The following is an 18,025-nucleotide window of genomic DNA, read 5'->3' as shown; positions in this document are numbered from 1 at the left end:
TCTATCTATCTATCTATCTATGAATGAACGGCAGGGTCTCACTAAGCCGCCCAGGCTGGCCTCAAACTCCTGGCCTCAAGCAATCCTCCCAAAGCTCTTGGCTTCCCAAAGTGCTAGGATTACAGGCATGAGCCACCATGCCTGGTCTAAAAATGGATTCGTAAGAGGAAAACAAATGCCCGCACTATCTTTTTAGTTAGGATGGAAAAGAAAAGCAAATTTAGTCTATAAACTGCTCCATATGTTACATAATAATAAAAGCATTTTGCCTGTAAAATCCCAGCACGTTGGAAGGCCTAGGAGGGAGGATCACCTGAGGTCAGGAGTTCGAGATCAGCCTGACCAACATGGATAAACCCCGTCTCTACTGAAAATACAAAAAAAAATAGCCGGGTGTGGTGGTGTATGCCTGTAATCCCAGCTACTCAGGAGACTTAGGCAGGAAAATCACTTGAACCTGGGAGGCAGGGGTTGCGGTGAGCCAAGATCGCACCATTGCACTCCAGCCCAGGCAACAAGAACAAAACTCCGTCTCAAAAAAAAAAAAAAAATTAATAATAATAGAATAAAAAAGCATTTTACAAAACGTTTTTCAGATATTTTAATGTTCCATTAAACATAAAGCAATATTAACAACAAGAATGTCAGAAGCCCAAAGGATCAGACTTTTAAAACAGAATCCTGAATATCCATCTCCAATATTTAGGAAAAGAAACCTCTTTTCTGTTATCACTTCATCCTAATCAATTTATAACCGATTTTTAGAAAACGTAATCTCATTCTTCTTTTTCACCATCGAACTAAAGAAAAAGAATTTAAGAGCACAGAGCACAGAACAGAAAGGAGTCCTCTGTTACCCACATGTTGCTATAAACAGACGGTAGTGAAGTAACACATCACTGATACGTACTAATTATAAGGAGTACATTAAAAATTAATGAAGTACTTTAAGATACTAAGATATCCAATTCTATTACCTTCATGTATCTATAGTAACATCCTCGGTTAATAAGGTATGGCCCAGTAGGAGTCCTCAAGTTTAAAGAACAGGTAACATTTTAATTAAAAAATAAATTATTTGCATAAATGGTGGCTTTGAAGTACTTGAAAATATGAGAAAACATTTTTTCTCTGAATTCTAACATTCCATCTAAAAACGGCCAACACGCAGGTCCTACAGGAACTTCAGAAGAAAACTAGTTGCACCAGCATCATGAACTTTGGGAAATGGAATTTATCCTGCCAGATACAGACAAAAGCCCACCTGCCCTAAAGCTTTGATTTTTCTCTGCCCTTTTCTATGATGCTCTTGGTGTGCAAATATGCTAGACTTTGTTTGTTCTCATTCTCTAAACTCAGAGAGAAAACCAAACTGTAGGGAGGTCTTTGCTGTTGTTTTATTGTGGGATTTTTGTCTCTTTGCTTCATTGCAGAAGTTATGCTACCTCACTTTTTAAAAATCAGGTTATCATAAGGAAATAATCAACAGAATGAAGAGAGAACCGATAGATTGGGAGAAAATATTTGCAAACCATACTTCTGATAAGGGCCTAATATCCAAAGTATATAAGGAACTCAAACAACTCAGCAGCAAGAAAACAAATAAGCCAATTTTTAAAATGGGGAGTTACCTGAAAAGACGTTTCTCAAAAGAAGATATACAAATGGCTGACAGATGTATGAAAAAAAGGCTCAACATCTCTAAGCATCAGGGAAGTGCAAATTAAAGCCACGGTGAGACATCACCTCACACCCACTAGCACGGCCATTCTCAAAGACAACAGATGAGAAGTATTGGCAAGGATGTGGAGGAAAGGGAACCCAGGTACGCTGTTGGTGGAAATGGAGATGGGTACAGCCATTTCGGAAAACAGTACGGAGGTTCCTCAAAAGACTGAAAATAGAATCACCATGTGATCCAGCAATCCCACTGCTGGGTATACATCCAAGGCATTGAAATAGGTACGTCAAAAATATATCTACACCCCCATGTTCATTTCAGCACTATTCACAATAACCAAGATACGGAAGCAACCTAAGTGTCCTTCAGTGGATGAACGAATAAAGACCCTGCGGTATACGTACAGAAGGGAGTACTATACAGCCTTCAAAAAGAACAAGACTCTGTCATTTGCAACAACATGGATGAAACTGGAGGACATCATGCCAAATGAAATAAGCCAGGAATTGAAAGACAAATACTACACGATCTCACTTATATGTGGAATCTGAAAGAGTCAATCTCACAAAAGGAGGGTAGAAAGGAGATTACTGCAGGCAGGGGGAAGAGGGATGGGGAAAAGGGCAGCGTTGATCAGACACAGCAAAGTTTCAGATGGACTGGAGGAATACGTTTTAGTGACAGACTGCATTGCATGGTGACCACAGTTAATAAAAAAGTATCACATATCTAAAAATTGCTAAAATAATACATTTTTAACATTCTTACCACAAAAAATGTAAGTTGGTGAGGCGATAAATATATTAATTCATTTGATTTGAATATTTCTACCATGCGTACATATAGCAAAACATTACATTGTACCCCACATATATGTAATTATTTGTCAAAAAAATTAATTAGAAAAATGGAGTTATCATACATCCCACATGTCAAAAGGCTATGGGAAAGACTGAAGCCAATGTGGATCAAAACAGAAGAAACAACCAACTTCCCAGTTTTCTTATGCTGGCTTAATCGCCCCCACCAGCCCTTAACTTTACATCTTCTAAAAGAGAGGTTGGACATGGGTGTGTAATAGTTCCCATGAGGTCTAAGTGTGGCCATGGCCAGGGTTTTTAGGACAATGATGTCTGCGGTTCCCAACAAAAGCAGGACGGACACAGCTGTGTTACCTCATCAATGGATAACGTGCCTATTCCTATGTACGCTCTGACTCTCCCCCAATGCAATTTTCAAGGTAAAATGCAATTATAAATGCTGTAAAACGTCTTCTTCCTCACCGCTAGCAACAAAGATGAGCTACCCTTTCTAGGAGCACGCAGTAGAGCTGCAGGCTTCGTTCTGCTCCGTGAAAGACTGTGGCCACCCAGAAGGGACCAGAACCCAGCGGCACTCAGTGTGTGTGTCGAGTGACCAAGAGGCAGGGCAGGGTGGGTGATCCGGACCCAGAGAAAACTCCGAGGGCCAGCACAGTCGGCAGAAGCCTGCAGGACCTGTTTCTGGACAAGACGTGTGCTTTTAGTTTAGAAACCAACCAGCAATCGGCACGGCCACGCTGGGCATCTGTGGAGCCAACACGTGGAAGTGTGAAAGCTGGAGGAGCTGGACACACGCTGAGGCCGGCCATCCCTCCAATCTTCTGCTCTCACGAGCCTCCTGCTCATGAGCTGCCACTCAGCCTTTCAGCCTCAGCCCAAACAACCCACCTTGGAGATGCCTCTTCGATGGGCCCCCAGTCTACGTCTGGACCCCGCTGCACAGCCCGCAACACCTGGTCGGCTTCCCGACACATCTGCAGTTGCAACGCCACGCGGGGGTCCTGATTGCACCACGCCTGCCCGTCTCCCCCACAAGTGCTGTGAGAGCAAAGGCAGCGGCCAACAGATCCTCCCGTTCCCGTCGGCACCCAGCAGGTGCCCGGTAAGTATGTGTTTCCTGAGCGAACACAGGAGTGAAGGAAGGCACTTATGTGAAGCGTCCCCAAGGACTGTACCCAGCACAGAGAAGGCTCAGCAAACACCTACACGGTTAACCCAGCCCCAGCCGCATCTGGCAAGGGGCATTTCTCAGGTGGAGGTGCTGCTCCTCAGCCTGCTTGGCTGGGACCCTCCGGGCTGGTTTTCCCACCACCCCACTAGAAGAGTCGAGATGATGATTATTAGCGGTGATCCTGCTACACTGACACTTCCCACAAAGTCCTATCCAGCAAAGGCCTTCAGAGGTCAATTTGACTTAAGTGCCCCCAGGCTACAGAGAGGGAGAGAGAGAGCAAGCACTGCCCCATGGAGGCTCAAGAACTGCGCCCAACACTGGCAGCAGGAGAGCAGGACTGACCCTGGGCCTCTCGCCCCGAAGCCACTGCTTCCCACGCTACTCCTGAGGCCCGGGAAGCTCCCTAACCCCAAGTGGCTTAAATCAAGAGAGGAGGAGAGGGGGGAATACAGGAAGAGGCAACTTACCCAGATGTAAGGTCACAGTCAAGAGCCCCCCCAAGGCAGCAAGCACATGGCCTTCATTCTACACACACACACACACACACACACACACACACACACACACACACACGGAGGTTCTATTTATACTGGGAAGATGGGCAGAACTAACCAGGAAATAAATTAATTCAATATTGCACTTGAAAAATGTCATTAAGTCCCTCCCATAACAGAGCAACAGTTACTAAGGAAATAGAGCACGTCAAATGGAAAAATACCCCCGCAGGAAGGGACGTTTTAAAAACACCAACACTCACAAACCAAGTAACTAACCAAGCAAGTTACAGGGCATGTCGGCCTTACCAGCTATTCACAAAAACTTATAGGAAACGCAGTCCTCCTCAGAGTCATTCAGGAGTAAGAACTGAGCTGTGTCCGCATTACACCTTTCGTTAAAAGACACTGTAACTGTAAAAACAGACACGTCCAGGAAATGTGAGGGTCACCCACGGGCACAGAGGCCAAAATCCAACGGAGAAGTCAAACAGCCTTTTTCCAAAATCAAATCGCATTCAAAATACTGTAGTGCATGAAGAATTGACGCTGCAGTTTCATTTTTTATTTCCTCCTGCTGTGGACAGACTGTTTCGCTGGCGGAATGTCGGTTACCTAGGTGACAGCCCCACAGCCGCCGCGACCGCTTCAAGCCCCACAGACGCTCGGGGCTGAGCGCCGGCCTGCGGACGCCGATCCCTGGCCACTCTACCCACCAGAGAAGTTCCAAGTAGAAAGGAACACTGCAAAACAACAAGGTCATTCTAAACCTTGGCAAACTGGGGCTCTGTTGCAAAATTAAAAAAAAAATAAAAATGACTGTGTTTGAGAGCTGCACTGCACAGCTCACCTATGCATCATCCCACCCGATGTTCACTTAGGATCAAAGAGGCAAAGGGCTTGTCATGAGACAGATGAGAGAAAAAGTGGGAAAAAGACACTTGAGAAGCTATTTCCGACTTGAGCTGGCACCAGGTATCCCTCCAAGGGAGGTGTCACACGTCTCCATGTGAGTGCCTCAGAGCTCATGGATAGCGCAGACTGTGGCAACGGCCAGTCAGTCTCAAGATCTCCTAACAGGAAAGAAAAGCAGGTGCTACAAACAAAACACCCCATCTCCAGGCAGTCAGCTGTGGGCAGAGAGTCCGAGGTGGGGACCCACCCGCTTCTGGTGCCCTTGGTGACTCCCGGCCCTGGCTCCCATTTCCTCTTTTATACAAAATGAGGAGGTGAAACTGGAGTTCCCTCCCATTCCAAAAAGTCCCCTGTGGCCATGTCTCTGGCCAAGGGAGAGAGGGCAGATGGGCATAAAAAGGACAGCGTGGGCAGGCACAGTGCCTCACGCCTGTAACCCCCGTGCTTTGGGAGGCTGTGGCAGGAGGATCGCTTGAGCCCAGGTGTTTGAGACCCACCTAGCCAACACAGAAAGTCCCCGTCTCTACTAAAAATATAAACATTAGCTGGGCATGGCTGTGCACACCAATATTGGGGAGGCTGAGGCACGAGGATCGCTTGAGCCTGGGAGTTCAAAGCTGTAGTGAGCTGTGATTGCGTCACTGCACTCCAGCTGGGGCAACATAGCAAGACCCTGTGTCTCTAAAAAAAAAAAAAAAACTAAAGAGAAACAAAAGAAAGGGACATAGTGCAAAAGCACGGAAAATTTACACAGAAATGCAAATCTGAGAGCAAGTCAGAGAAACGGGCTGCCTATAGCCAGGGAAGACTGAGTTGGAATGCGATGAATTTTTCACGCTACTTTTCATCTCTGTGATGTGGGGGTGCAAAATAACGTGCAGCTTTTGTAACACAACCTCCAAGCCACCCTCACCCCGGGCAGCTCAGTGGGCTCTGGGTACTTGTTCAGGGAACGTAGTTCAGGGTAGCGTAGTGCCTTGCTGTAGGCCACCAATTCAGAAAGCAAGTGCAAAATCCAAAACATCTGACTCAAAGACACACACAGGCTGCAAACAGGAAAAGCGGTAACTATATTAGAACATTCTTTAAAAAGTCACCTTGACAAACCTGATGCTTGATAAATCCTGAGGCTCTACTCAAACCAAGTTGGAGCGAGTTCCCCCCAAACTAAACAAACAGGGTAACTGTCCTTAATGCATTCGTAAGTCTATAATTATCAACTCATACGATCTGGCAGCAGAGGAAGCCACAGGGAGTCACATATCCGACCCCTGTGCTTTGTGGAGGAGGCGATCCGGAGGCTCCGGGAGAGGGGACAGGTTGAAGGTGAGTGTGGGAGGAATGCAAGCCACAGCTGGAACGAGGTGTCTGGATCCTGGCCCGAGTTTCCAGTTCCACCGTCCACGCGCAGCGGCCACAGGAGACACTGGCTCAGGAGGCAGCCTGCAGTGCTAGGAAGACAGCCGTGCACACCTGCACCAGCCGCTCGCTAGGAATCAGGGAATACTGGTAAGACCTCCACCTTCCAGGGCCCGAACCAGGTCATTCCTGCAGCACCTACATGCACAAGGGCACGGGAAAGGGTCAGGGCTTGGCCCAGGAGCAGATGATGCCTGGGCGGACGTGCATTCAGACGGCACCCAGCCTGGTCTGAGCATATCACGGACACCCCCACTGTGGCTACCAGCCAAGCAGAAGAAATGCCCCCCAACCCAGCCCCACCCCGTAGAGGTTCCCACTGTGGCCTGGTGTGAGGGCTCAGACTGAGGGGCAGGGGGCTGGCGGGCAGGGGCCGGCCTCTGCAACGCTCCACACCCAGGGATCTCCCCCACTCCAGCTTTCTTCAGATAAAATCAGCTTAAAATGGGCATGACAGGCGGACAAGAAGGGGGTCAGACCATAGGCTAACAAGTGTGGGCAGGAAGGGAGGGGGAGCTGTCTCATTCTTTGGTGGGAGTAGAAAAGAATATGAACCGACAAGCTGTTTGTACGAAACAATTTTCGTCCCCCTTGCCAAGCCACTCCTTGCTGTCAGCTCACAGCAGGCTTCCCTGGGACACCTGTGCCGGCCACCGTCTTCCCTGCTCTCTGGCCTGCAGGACGCCACCAAAGCTGCATCTCTTCATTCAGTATTTCAGCAGCTATTTGTGGGGTCATTACTCTGGCAGGCACTATTTTAGGAGCTGGGGAGACAGCAGTGAGCAAAACAAACCAAGCTCCTGTCGCCACGGAGCCCAGATCCTCGTGTCTCGTCTGCCTCTGCAGGTGTTTCTGGACATAGCTTCCTGATTATCCTCGGTGCTGACCATGGGGACTAGAATACAGCAGGTACCCAATAAATGCTGGTTGTATGGCACAGAATTCTAGCTAAGCCTCAGGCGGATCACCTTTTCAATCTATGGCCTCTGTCCTACATCTGGGCACCACACACAAGTGGCTGCTGGCCTGGGGGCGCCCCATGCGGGACATCGTGGCTGGGAGTTTGCTGCACAGGCAGTGCCCAGCCCCACGCTGTTTCAAACACGCTCAAACAAGAGCCTTATACAAAGGGGCCAGAGGACAAGAGTCTGGGCTCTGCCCACACTGGGTACACCCCATTCTAGGTTGTGTGTGACGTAGGCAGTTACTTAAAGCCCCCGAGCCTCAGTTTTCTTGGCGGTAGAATGGAAGTAACGATGGCACTGGCCTCATAGAGCCAATGTGTGTGTAATGAGAAAACACAAACAAGACACTGGATCTAACGAGGGCCGGAGAAATTACCACCCTCCCAAATTACTACAACCTGCCCTGGCAGCCGGCCAATGAAATCGTGTCTCTAACACATCTCAGCGCACCCTCTTCCAGTTCTTATCTGACCCAACTGGATACAACGTCGGATTTATCTCCTAGTTCCTCTGCTAATTTGTCTTGATTTTTTAAAAAAGTTCCCAATAGATAAAAATCAAAGCTCAAATCATTCCATGCCAGCTAAAATTAACAACAGAGAGAAACAGGAGAAAGGATACAAAATTAGAGAAAGTGTGTGGGTGAGGTTTTTGGTATGAAATGTGGTAGAATAGTAGAACAGGAAAAAAATGTCAAGAAAGAAACTTGCCTTTAAAAGGAAAAAGATAGAGGCTCTTGATATTTGATTGGCTTTTTTTCATGTTTTCATACTGAAATATCACATTTAAAAAGCAGCAATAGAAAGAAAAATAATAAATTTGACCAAGTTTTTACGTCTCCTTCTCGGAAAATAATCACGCGGGGCCCCGTCTGCCGTGCTTCTGTCGCTTTTCTGGTGTGGTTTGTTCCCTTGGTAAAGTGGTGACCTTTGAAGTTCTTCACATCACCTCTCAAGCTTCCACACAGCCCCGAGAATGAAGCCAGCACAGAGAGGACAGCAAACCACCCTTCTGACAAGCAGGGTGCCCCATGCCCCTCTGCCGGGCGAGGCAGGCTGTGAACCTGCAGCTGTCGCCAGGAGCAGCCGTCAGAGTGCAGGGAACCCAGGGGAAAGCTGCCGGGTCTCTAACGAACGGGGCCACGCCAGGACATGGCAAAACTTTGCTCTATACCTTAAGGCTCAGACCAACTGATCAGCGACAAAACAGCCAATGTTCCTGACAGAAATGAACGATCGGAGGCATTTCGGTCACCTGCATTCACAAAGCCTCCTAGGCACGCCTTGTTCGCCAAGCTCCAAACCAGCTCCACAAGTGCCTCTTAAATCACACACACAGGGAACAGCTGAGCTTTCATGAAGCACTTCTGCCTCATTTGCTCACATTCATTATCTGAGGAATATATATTCCTTGAGGACAAAGAAAAACTGTCCGCTTTATATAACTTTTCACAACTCAGTATCCAGTTGAAGGTGAGCGGTGGTGGACAGAAATGCTCCAGTAAACCTTTTCCCAGATACTTTCGGGGGAGCATCTGTGTTGTCTGGGACGGGCCTGCAACGCTCTGCCCATTGCTCCACGCAACTTAATGGAGGCTCAATGGTGGGTCATACTCGAGCAGCTCTTGGGACTGGCCAGCGTTTGTGTTCCGGCGGAACGACGACTCCTCACTGCCTGAGTGTGTCCATTATGACAAAAGGTAGGGGAGTCCCACTTTCCTCTGGCGAGAGGAAGAGGATTCTATTGCCTGCAGAGGTGAAGCAGATACAGGCCCATCTGATATCCAATTACCACTTAAACTTCGGTTCAACCACCCTGCTCTTTCTCCCACTTAAGGGAGCCGGAAGAAGAAATAATTTGCAATTAATCGTGTGCCACCCTAGGAAAGTCATGGGTTGCAACACCACCTGGGAGAACACAGGCACTCTAGATCTAAGAGCTAAAAGGTAACCTCTAGACCAGCCTTTCCAAGAATGACGTGCATTTCAAGCAGCAAAGCCATCACTGAGGCCGACCGAGTTATGGAAACAGAAGTGGCGCGGCCTAGTCCGTTCATGTTGGTGAAACAACTTTGTCTGACCACAGAAATCCAAGGAGGTGCGTATTTCAGCAGGTGTCTGAAGGACAGAACGCAAAATGGTGCTGTCTGAGGTTGGCCCTGGCATCGATGTCACCGGCCGCTGGCAGGTCCAAGAGTGTGACGGAGGAGCTCCTGGGTGTGTTTGCCCAACATCGAACGCCACCTGCGGGGCCCGCGCACCAAGCCTTCGACGGGCAGTCCCGACTCCATGCACCTGCAGGGAGCACCGAGCGCGTCCCGACTTCCTGCGAGGCCAGGCGAGGCAGGATGTGAGAGTATCTGTCCCCAGGAGCAGCTGTCACAGAGGGCAGAGAACCCAGGGGAAGGCTGCCTGGTCTCTAACTAATGGGGCCACAAACCCCACCGCTGTGTTCTGGAGGCCTCCGGCCAAGCATGAAGAGTTCATTAGACCAATTTCCACTGCCTTGGTAACAAAGGCCCGTGCGTGTGCTCTCACACAGGAAAAGCAAGCGAGGGTTATTCACGGGGAACGCACCCCAGACGGGTACCGTGCGTCCCGCCAGGCAGCCCAGGCAGCGGTGAGGACTCGTGCCCTCCTGAAGACAGAACGGGCCCCTCTGGAACCGCGTGTGGCCGCGCCGCCTCCCACGGCACCGGAGGCCGAGCGTGTGCTGAGTTTGTGGAGTTTCACAGGCGTGGATCGGCAGCTGCAGGAGCCGTGTCATCCTGAGCCGTGCCCTCACCCGCAGAAGCAGCTCCTGAGGACACCCGACGCTGAAAGGATCCGTCTGTCTGACACGTCCACCGTCAGATCCAGGCGAGAGAGTTCCTGGGACCCACCGAAGAAAACCACAGGATGCCACCGGCAAGAGGGAATGGAACTGCCACGCCTGGCCGCGGACGCCGCCGTTCTTGGGGATGCACGGGCTCTGAGAGGCCTGTCGTGATGCAAGCGACCACCGGCCACGCCAGCCCGACCACCTGAGCGACCACCGGCCACGCCAGCCCGACCGCCTGAGCGACCACCGGCCACGCCGGCCCGACTGCCTGAGCGACCACCGGCCACGCCGGCCCGACCGCCTGAGCGACCACCGGCCACGCCGGCCCGACCGCCGACGTCCTCTGCACGGAAAGTTGTGTCTTCTTTAGATTTTTCTTTTTCCCGCTCAGAATCTGGCCTTTATTTATTCCCTTCCCCACTGGAGCTGACTAGCAGGAATCGATTTATTCCAACCCCTACTCTGCATGGAGACCTGAGCACGTTTCTTCAGACAGAAGCCAGTGCCCGCAGGGCCTGGGAGGACAGGCAGGGAGGGGCAGCTCTCCCACGACAGACAGCAACCGCGTGCCCAGCCTCCCTCCCCGAGTCTGATGAAGTGAACACAGTTCCCTCAAACAGCAAGAACTGGGGCACTTGATTTCACTCCTCCAGGGAAAGTAAGCTGCGGCCACTTTCACCAAGATAATCTGGGCCGGTGTTCCCCAAGTATCCCCAATACCCCATGCAGTCACCAAAACTACGCTCCATTTTTACTGAAAAACTAAATAATTAACAAACACATTTGAAATCAGGAAACACACATATGCCAGTGGACAAGACCAGCGTTGAAGAGCAAGGTGCCAGCCGGAGGGAGGAGACGAGGAGAAGGCCTCCTGCCAGGTGCAGGCTCTCTGGGAGGGAGGAAGAGGGTGCTGTTCCCTGACTGTACAAAAGTAGGGGAGGGAAAAGCAGAGCACCATGACTGCCCCAACAAACTCCACTCCATAAATGAACACCCAGAGGGTTCACTCAGACCAGGGCCTGCTTAAATGAGAATTTAGCATTTTCATCTTCACATACTTACATAGGTCAGCATCACTTTACTTTGTCCTCATCACCACCCCAAGCCTCCCCATCTCACTCGGCTTCTGCCCTGCCCTGACCCACCAGGCCCTCATTTCCAGCCCAGCACACAGAGCCAGCTGTGACTCACTCGCACCGCCGAGCCACAGGGATTCCCCACGTCGGAGAGATCACTCCTATCGAAATGACTCATCTCCTCACTTCCTTTGAATAAAAACATGTTATTATGTTCAATAAAACCATACAAGAAATAATAACTAAAGATGGCATTTAAATAACTTGTACCAACACCTAAAAATGGCTTCCTGGAGGAAAAGGGAATGACGGGCATTTTCAAGGATATTTTCAGACCTCCTTTTCTCCTCCTTTTCCACCGGCCTCTCCTCCAGATGAGTCCTGGCTGCATTCAGAGCTGCACAGACCCCTGGCCTAGAGGTAAACTTGGGCAAAGCAGGTTTTACAGTGAGCACAGAGGCTGCCATCGAAATCTAGAAGCAGTCTAGCTGCTCCACTGCCGTCCCCTTCCCTCCAGTTCCCATGGAAACAGACCTCAGATCGCCAAAAACCGGGTAAAGATAGCACCATGCCCAGTGTTCCCGCAATCTGTTTCCATGGGAACGGGAAGGGAAGGGAGTGGAGGCTGGGTGGCTAGACGCCAGCAAATCTCCATCCCCGTCATGGGGCTGCAGCCGGCACCTCCACACAGGTCCAGGGCCCAGGCGCTCTTTGGGGACGAGACATCCACTCGGGGATGGAGTCCTAGAGGTGAGGCTCCCAGCAGCTGGACTGTGTCGCGGAAGCTGCTGCAGACTTCCAGACACACCCAGCAGGGGCCTGGCCTTCTCAGTCGCCCCTCAGCCAACAGGGACGACCATTTCAGAGCAGGGGTCCCACGCCCGGCTGGGCGGCAGAATCACTCCAGACCAACTGAATCACTATCTGTTGGGGCTGGTGCGGGACTCGGCAGAGTCTCATCAGCTCCAAAGGTGATTCGGATGCACGGCCATTCTGGGAAACCGATGATCCAGACCAGAGTTTCCTGAGATGAAGGTGCCTGTGAATTCCATGGCATGTGGTGACTGCAGATTCGGTTCAGCAGGTCCGGGCAGGCCCAAGAGGCTGCATGTCCAACCAGCTCCCAGCAGATGCTGACGCTGCTGGGGACCACATTTAATTAGTGAGATTCTAGACTCCAGGGGCTTTGGATCTAGAACCTTCTCCACAGACCAACAATGGACAGACAGCCACTCCTGCATGACAGCTTGCTCCCATCAGCAGCCTGCAGCCCATGGCCCAGCTCTGGCCTCCACAGGAGCCCGTGTGGGATCAGGGCTGAGAGGGCTCCGGTCTCCACAGGAGCCCGTGTGGGGTCAGGGCTGAGAGGGCTCCGGTCTCCATAGGAGCCCGTGTGGGGTCAGGGCTGGGAGAGGTCTGGTCTCTATAGGAGCCCGTGTGGGATCAGGGCTGAGAGGGCTCCGGCCTCCACAGGAGCCCGTGTGGGATCAGGACTGGGAGAGGTCTGGTCTCCACAGGAGCCCGTGTGGGATCAGGGCTGAGAGGGCTCCGGCCTCCATAGGAGCCCGTGTGGGGTCAGGGCTGGGAGGGCTCCGGCCTCCATAGGAGCCCGTGTGGGGTCAGGGCTGGGAGAGGTCCGGTCTCCACAGGAGCCTGTGTGGGGTCAGGGCTGGGAGAGGTCCGGTCTCTATAGGAGCCCGTGTGGGGTCAGGGCTGGGAGGGCTCCGGCCTCCACAAGAGCCCGTGCGGGGTCAGGGCTGGGAGAGGTCCGGTCTCCACAGGAGCCCGTGTGGGGTCAGGGCTGGGAGAGGTCCGGTCTCCACAGGAGCCCGTGTGAGGTCAGGGCTGGGAGAGGTCCGGTCTCCACAGGAGCCCGTGTGGGGTCAGGGCTGGGAGAGGTCCGGTCTCCACAGGAGCCTGTGTGGGGTCAGGGCTGGGAGAGGTCCGTTCTCTATAGGAGCCCGTGTGGGGTCAGGGCTGGGAGGGCTCCGGCCTCCATAGGAGCCAGTGTGGGGTCAGGGCTGGGAGGGCTCCGGCCTCCATAGGAGCCAGTGTGGGGTCAGGGCTGGGAGGGCTCCGGCCTCCATAGGAGCCAGTGTGGGGTCAGGGCTGGGAGGGCTCCGGCCTCCATAGGAGCCAGTGTGGGGTCAGGACTGGGAGGGCTCCGGCCTCCATAGGAGCCAGTGTGGGGTCAGGGCTGGGAGGGCTCCGGCCTCCACAGGACCCTCCTCTACCTGTGCTATCCCAAGAGACGACCTGTGTGGGTCAGAAGGTAATGGAACAGCCAACATTCACGTGTAATTATCATGACACATTGTGGGTCAGAAGGTAATGGAACAGCCAACATTCACGTGTAATTATCATGACACATGACGTCACTTCCAAGTGTGATTTCTCTAAAAGGTAAAAGCAAATTTCACATGGTTGAGGATCAAACATACACATTTTTTCTAAATATTTCACACATTTCCAAACATTTCCATGGTGGAAATATGTGAAATATTTAGAAAATATTTATAAATGTGGACATATTGTCAAAGAAGAATGGAATTGTACACGTGTCATTTTAAAAGAAATACGAGAATTTTGGAAAACTCTGGAATTTATTATAAAAAAATAAGGTAGCTTTAAAATTCAGTCCAGATGAAAATGTACAGAGTAAAAGTATACTCCACGTTTCAGCTAAAAGTGTGCAGTGTCACAAACAGTAGCATTTATTTCTACACTAAACTGCAAAATACTTTTAAACCACATAAACTGCCAGGTACTATTCAAAAGCAAGTTACTGATTTTCTATCCATTTTGCTTAAATATAAAAGGGGAGCTATTTCAGTTTGTTTCATTAAATACACTGTTTCCTTCAAAAAGCATATATTAATCTTTGAAAATGAAAATACGAGCACAGATCTCAACCATCAATCATTGAATTGTAGTATAAGCTTACTTGAAAAAACAATCTTCTGATTCTAAAAATGCAAAAGAGGAAAAATCAATTATTTCATTAGTCAGCACACAAGCAACAAAGATAGCTAAGCGTTTCTGCACAATCCCGTAACTGTGGGCAGCTAAAGAAAACATTGAACATACAGTCTGTGACGCACATTTTATTTCCACTGAAGCAAAAATACACATATATTTATACATATGTGTATAATGTCATACACAAACTTAAAAAAAGGCCATGAGTTGGTGTTGAGACCCAGTTGCTTTTTAGGTTCCCAAAGCATATAAAGCCAGAGCACTACAACTGCTGCGATGAGAAAAGGAAATCAAAACAAGGGATTTCTGCCTTTGCTCAAAAGACACACACACACACAACAAATTAAACAGTTGTGGTAGAGGATGCCAAAGGAGTGTGAGCTGTTAAGAGTTCCATTAAAAATGATAAAAATAATTGGGAATAAATACAGAGATGTGCTTACACCCAGCTCCACTGAAATCTGTTAGTCTGCGAGACCCTAGCCAGAAAATCCGTTGTTGATATTTATTGTGTACATGTGTTTACTTTGTGTTTACATGAAGACGCAACTGGAGCCCAGACAGAAAGCTTCCCACAAAGGCCCAGATGGTGAACGGCTCTGCACAGGCCATGCCGCCTCGGCCCCGGCTCCTCTGCTCTGCCGAGAAGACAGGAACGCGGCCCCAACAGACAACACACACACACACACACACACACACACACACACACACACACACACACACACACACACACGGTGTGGCCAAGTGCCAATAAAACTTTATTAACACAAACAAGCCCTGGCCAGGACATGGAGCATGAACAGAAGTGCTGAGCGCTGGACCACACCCTCCTCATCTCCGGGGAAATGCCTTCTTCAACTTCATTCCACAGCTTCAGGGAAGGGAGGGGAAACCCCCGCAGAACCGGCTTCTCAGTTCTGTTTCTCAGTCACCCGGAGGAGCCTCCGGGACACCCGGACGGCCTCGCGTTCCCAGCACGCCCGTCCCAGCTCCGCACAGCTGCCACCGATTGACATAAATAGTTGCTTGTTGTGTGCCGTTTTGTTGTCCGTGTTTTTCTTGCATTCATCTTGTCTCTTTCATTTCTCATAGTTCCAAGGGGCAAGATGTTTTTTTGTTTTTTTTTTTTGTTTGTTTTTGTTTTTTTTGTTTTTTGTTTTTTGAGACGGAGTCTCGCTCTGTCGCCCAGGCTGGAGTGCACTGGTGTGATCTCAGCTCACTGCAAGCTCCGCCTCCCGGGTTCCCGCCATTCTCCTGCCTCAGCCTCCCGAGTAGCTGGGACTACAGGCACCTGCCACCTCGCCCGGCTAGTTTTTTGTATTTTTTAGTAGAGACGGGGTTTCACCGTGTTAGCCAGGATGGTCTCGATCTCCTGACCTCGTGATCCGCCCGTCTCGGCCTCCCAAAGTGCTGGGATTACAGGCTTGAGCCACTGCGCCCGGCCGCAAGATGTTTTTATTTGCATTTTCCCTTAGAATTTAGCTTAGGGTTCAGCAAAAGATACTGCTGACAAGCAAATCCTCTCTTCCTCTCAAAAGGCAGGTAAAAGTCAGGAAAAAAACTACAGCACCTTTATGTCTACCCCCAAGGCAACTGTGGTAGAGGAACAGCCTCCGGGTCCGGCCTGCGAGGACCAGGTGCACAGCGTGTGGCTGCCGGCGCTTCCTGAGGGCAGGGACCGGCCTTTCCAGGGGCCTGGCAGGGGCGCACGGCGGGGCTTGGTGAACCCAACAATAGACCCAGTGTGATGAAATGTACGGTAAACTAACCTTTTACATTTGAGCAGAATCGCGGCATTCAGGAATTAAAATCGCTGTTAAATATCATCCAGTTTAACTCGCTGTCCCCTGTAAGCGGAAACCATGGCTTGAGTGTCGCTACACACCCAGGGCTGGGTCCAGAGCACGGTGAAAGCAGCGTAAACCTAACGCTGTTCTAAACGTGATACAGAAACTCTCGCTATTTAAGGAATCCTATAATGAAACTTTCCTCATAAATAAAGACATGAATTAGTAAAAAGATGTTTGTTCCTAAATTCAGCAGTTCCTTGACTGTGGGTTCTCTTTCTTTCTCTCTCTCCCTCTCTTTCTCTCCCTCTGTTTCTTTTGAGACAGAGTCTCACTCTGCTGCCCAGGCTGGAGTGCACTGGTGTGATCTCGGCTCACGGCAACCTCCACCTCCCGGGTTCAGGCGATTCTCCTGCCTCAGCCTCCCAAGTTGCTGGGATTACAGGTGCGCACCACCATGCCCGGCTAATATTGTTGTATTTTTAGGGGAGATGGTCAGGCTGGTCTTGAACTTCTGACCTCAAGTGATTTACCCACCTCAGCCTCCCAAAGTGCTGGGATTACAGGCGTAAGCCACTGCACCCGGCCAACTGTGGGTTCCAACGGACTCAGCCTCCCTAGCGGACAGTGCACCAGGGCACTCACAGGGTTCACGCTAGGGAGAGCAACGGTTCACAGAGACGCGGTGGCGAGTGCATAACATTTGGGAGGTGGGCTCCAGCAGCAGCAGGGCATGCAACACTGGGCCTCCTGGGGCAGCCCCCATTCTCAGAGGTGATGGCAGCAGTCAGCCCACACCCACAGCATTCCCCAGCCCTGGCCCCCGTCTCCGCCTCTCTGTGGCTGCTCCTCCTGAGCCTGAGTGTGAGAGGAGCACGGCCCTGGTCCCGCAGCCACCTGAGTGTGAGAGGAGCACGGCAGCCCCCGCAGCCACCTGTAGTGTGAGAGGAGCACAGCCCTGGCCCCGCAGCCACCTGAGTGTGAGAGGAGCACAGCCCTGGCCCCACAGCCACCTGAGTGTGAGAGGAGCACGGCCCTGGCCCCACAGCCACCTGAGTGTGAGAGGAGCACGGCCCTGGCCCCGCAGCCACCTGTAGTGTGAGAGGAGCACGGCAGCCCCGCAGCCACCTGAGTGTGAGAGGAGCACAGCCCTGGCCCCGCAGCCACCTGAGTGTGAGAGGAGCACGGCCCTGGCCCCGCAGCCACCTGAGTGTGAGAGGAGCACGGCCCTGGCCCCACAGCCACCTGAGTGTGAGAGGAGCACAGCCCTGGTCCCGCAGCCACCTGAGTGTGAGAGGAGCACAGCCCTGGTCCCGCAGCCACCTGTAGTGTGAGAGGAGCACAGCAGCCCCGCAGCCACCTGTAGTGTGAGAGGAGCACAGCAGCCCCGCAGCCACCTGTAGTGTGAGAGGAGCACAGCAGCCCCGCAGCCACCTGTAGTGTGAGAGGAGCACAGCCCTGGCCCCGCAGCCACCTGTAGTGTGAGAGGAGCACAGCAGCCCTGCAGCCACCTGTAGTGTGAGAGGAGCACAGCAGCCCCGCAGCCACCTGTAGTGTGAGAGGAGCACAGCCCTGGCCCCACAGCCACCTGAGCGTGAGAGGAGCACGGCAGCCCCGCAGCCACCTGAGCGTGAGAGGAGCACGGCAGCCCCGCAGCCACCTGAGCGTGAGAGGAGCACGGCAGCCCCGCAGCCACCTGAGCATGAGAGGAGCACAGCCCTGGACCCGCAACCACCTGTGCTAGAAAGGAGAGGCGTCCCTCAGCCTCCCGCAGCCGCCACACCCGGGTTCTCACTGAGAACACAGCCCGCCAGGAGCCACGGCTTAGTCTGAAACTTCTGGCAGTGTTTTCTGGTGAGAAAAGGTAGGGATTGAGAAACATGAAGGAGGC

General features: G+C 51.4%; 1 protein-coding gene across 2 annotated transcripts in view; it reads right to left on the bottom strand.

The window, feature by feature from the left end:
- LDLRAD4 (low density lipoprotein receptor class A domain containing 4) overlaps nt 1-18,025 on the bottom strand; it is a 436,848-nt gene that overhangs the window by 260,393 nt on the left and 158,430 nt on the right. The window lies entirely within an intron of this gene.

The sequence above is a fragment of the Macaca thibetana genome, chromosome 18 (genome assembly GCF_024542745.1).
Source record: "Macaca thibetana thibetana isolate TM-01 chromosome 18, ASM2454274v1, whole genome shotgun sequence".
Classification (NCBI taxonomy): Eukaryota; Metazoa; Chordata; class Mammalia; order Primates; family Cercopithecidae; genus Macaca; species Macaca thibetana.
This window is presented reverse-complemented; position numbering and strand designations above follow the sequence as displayed.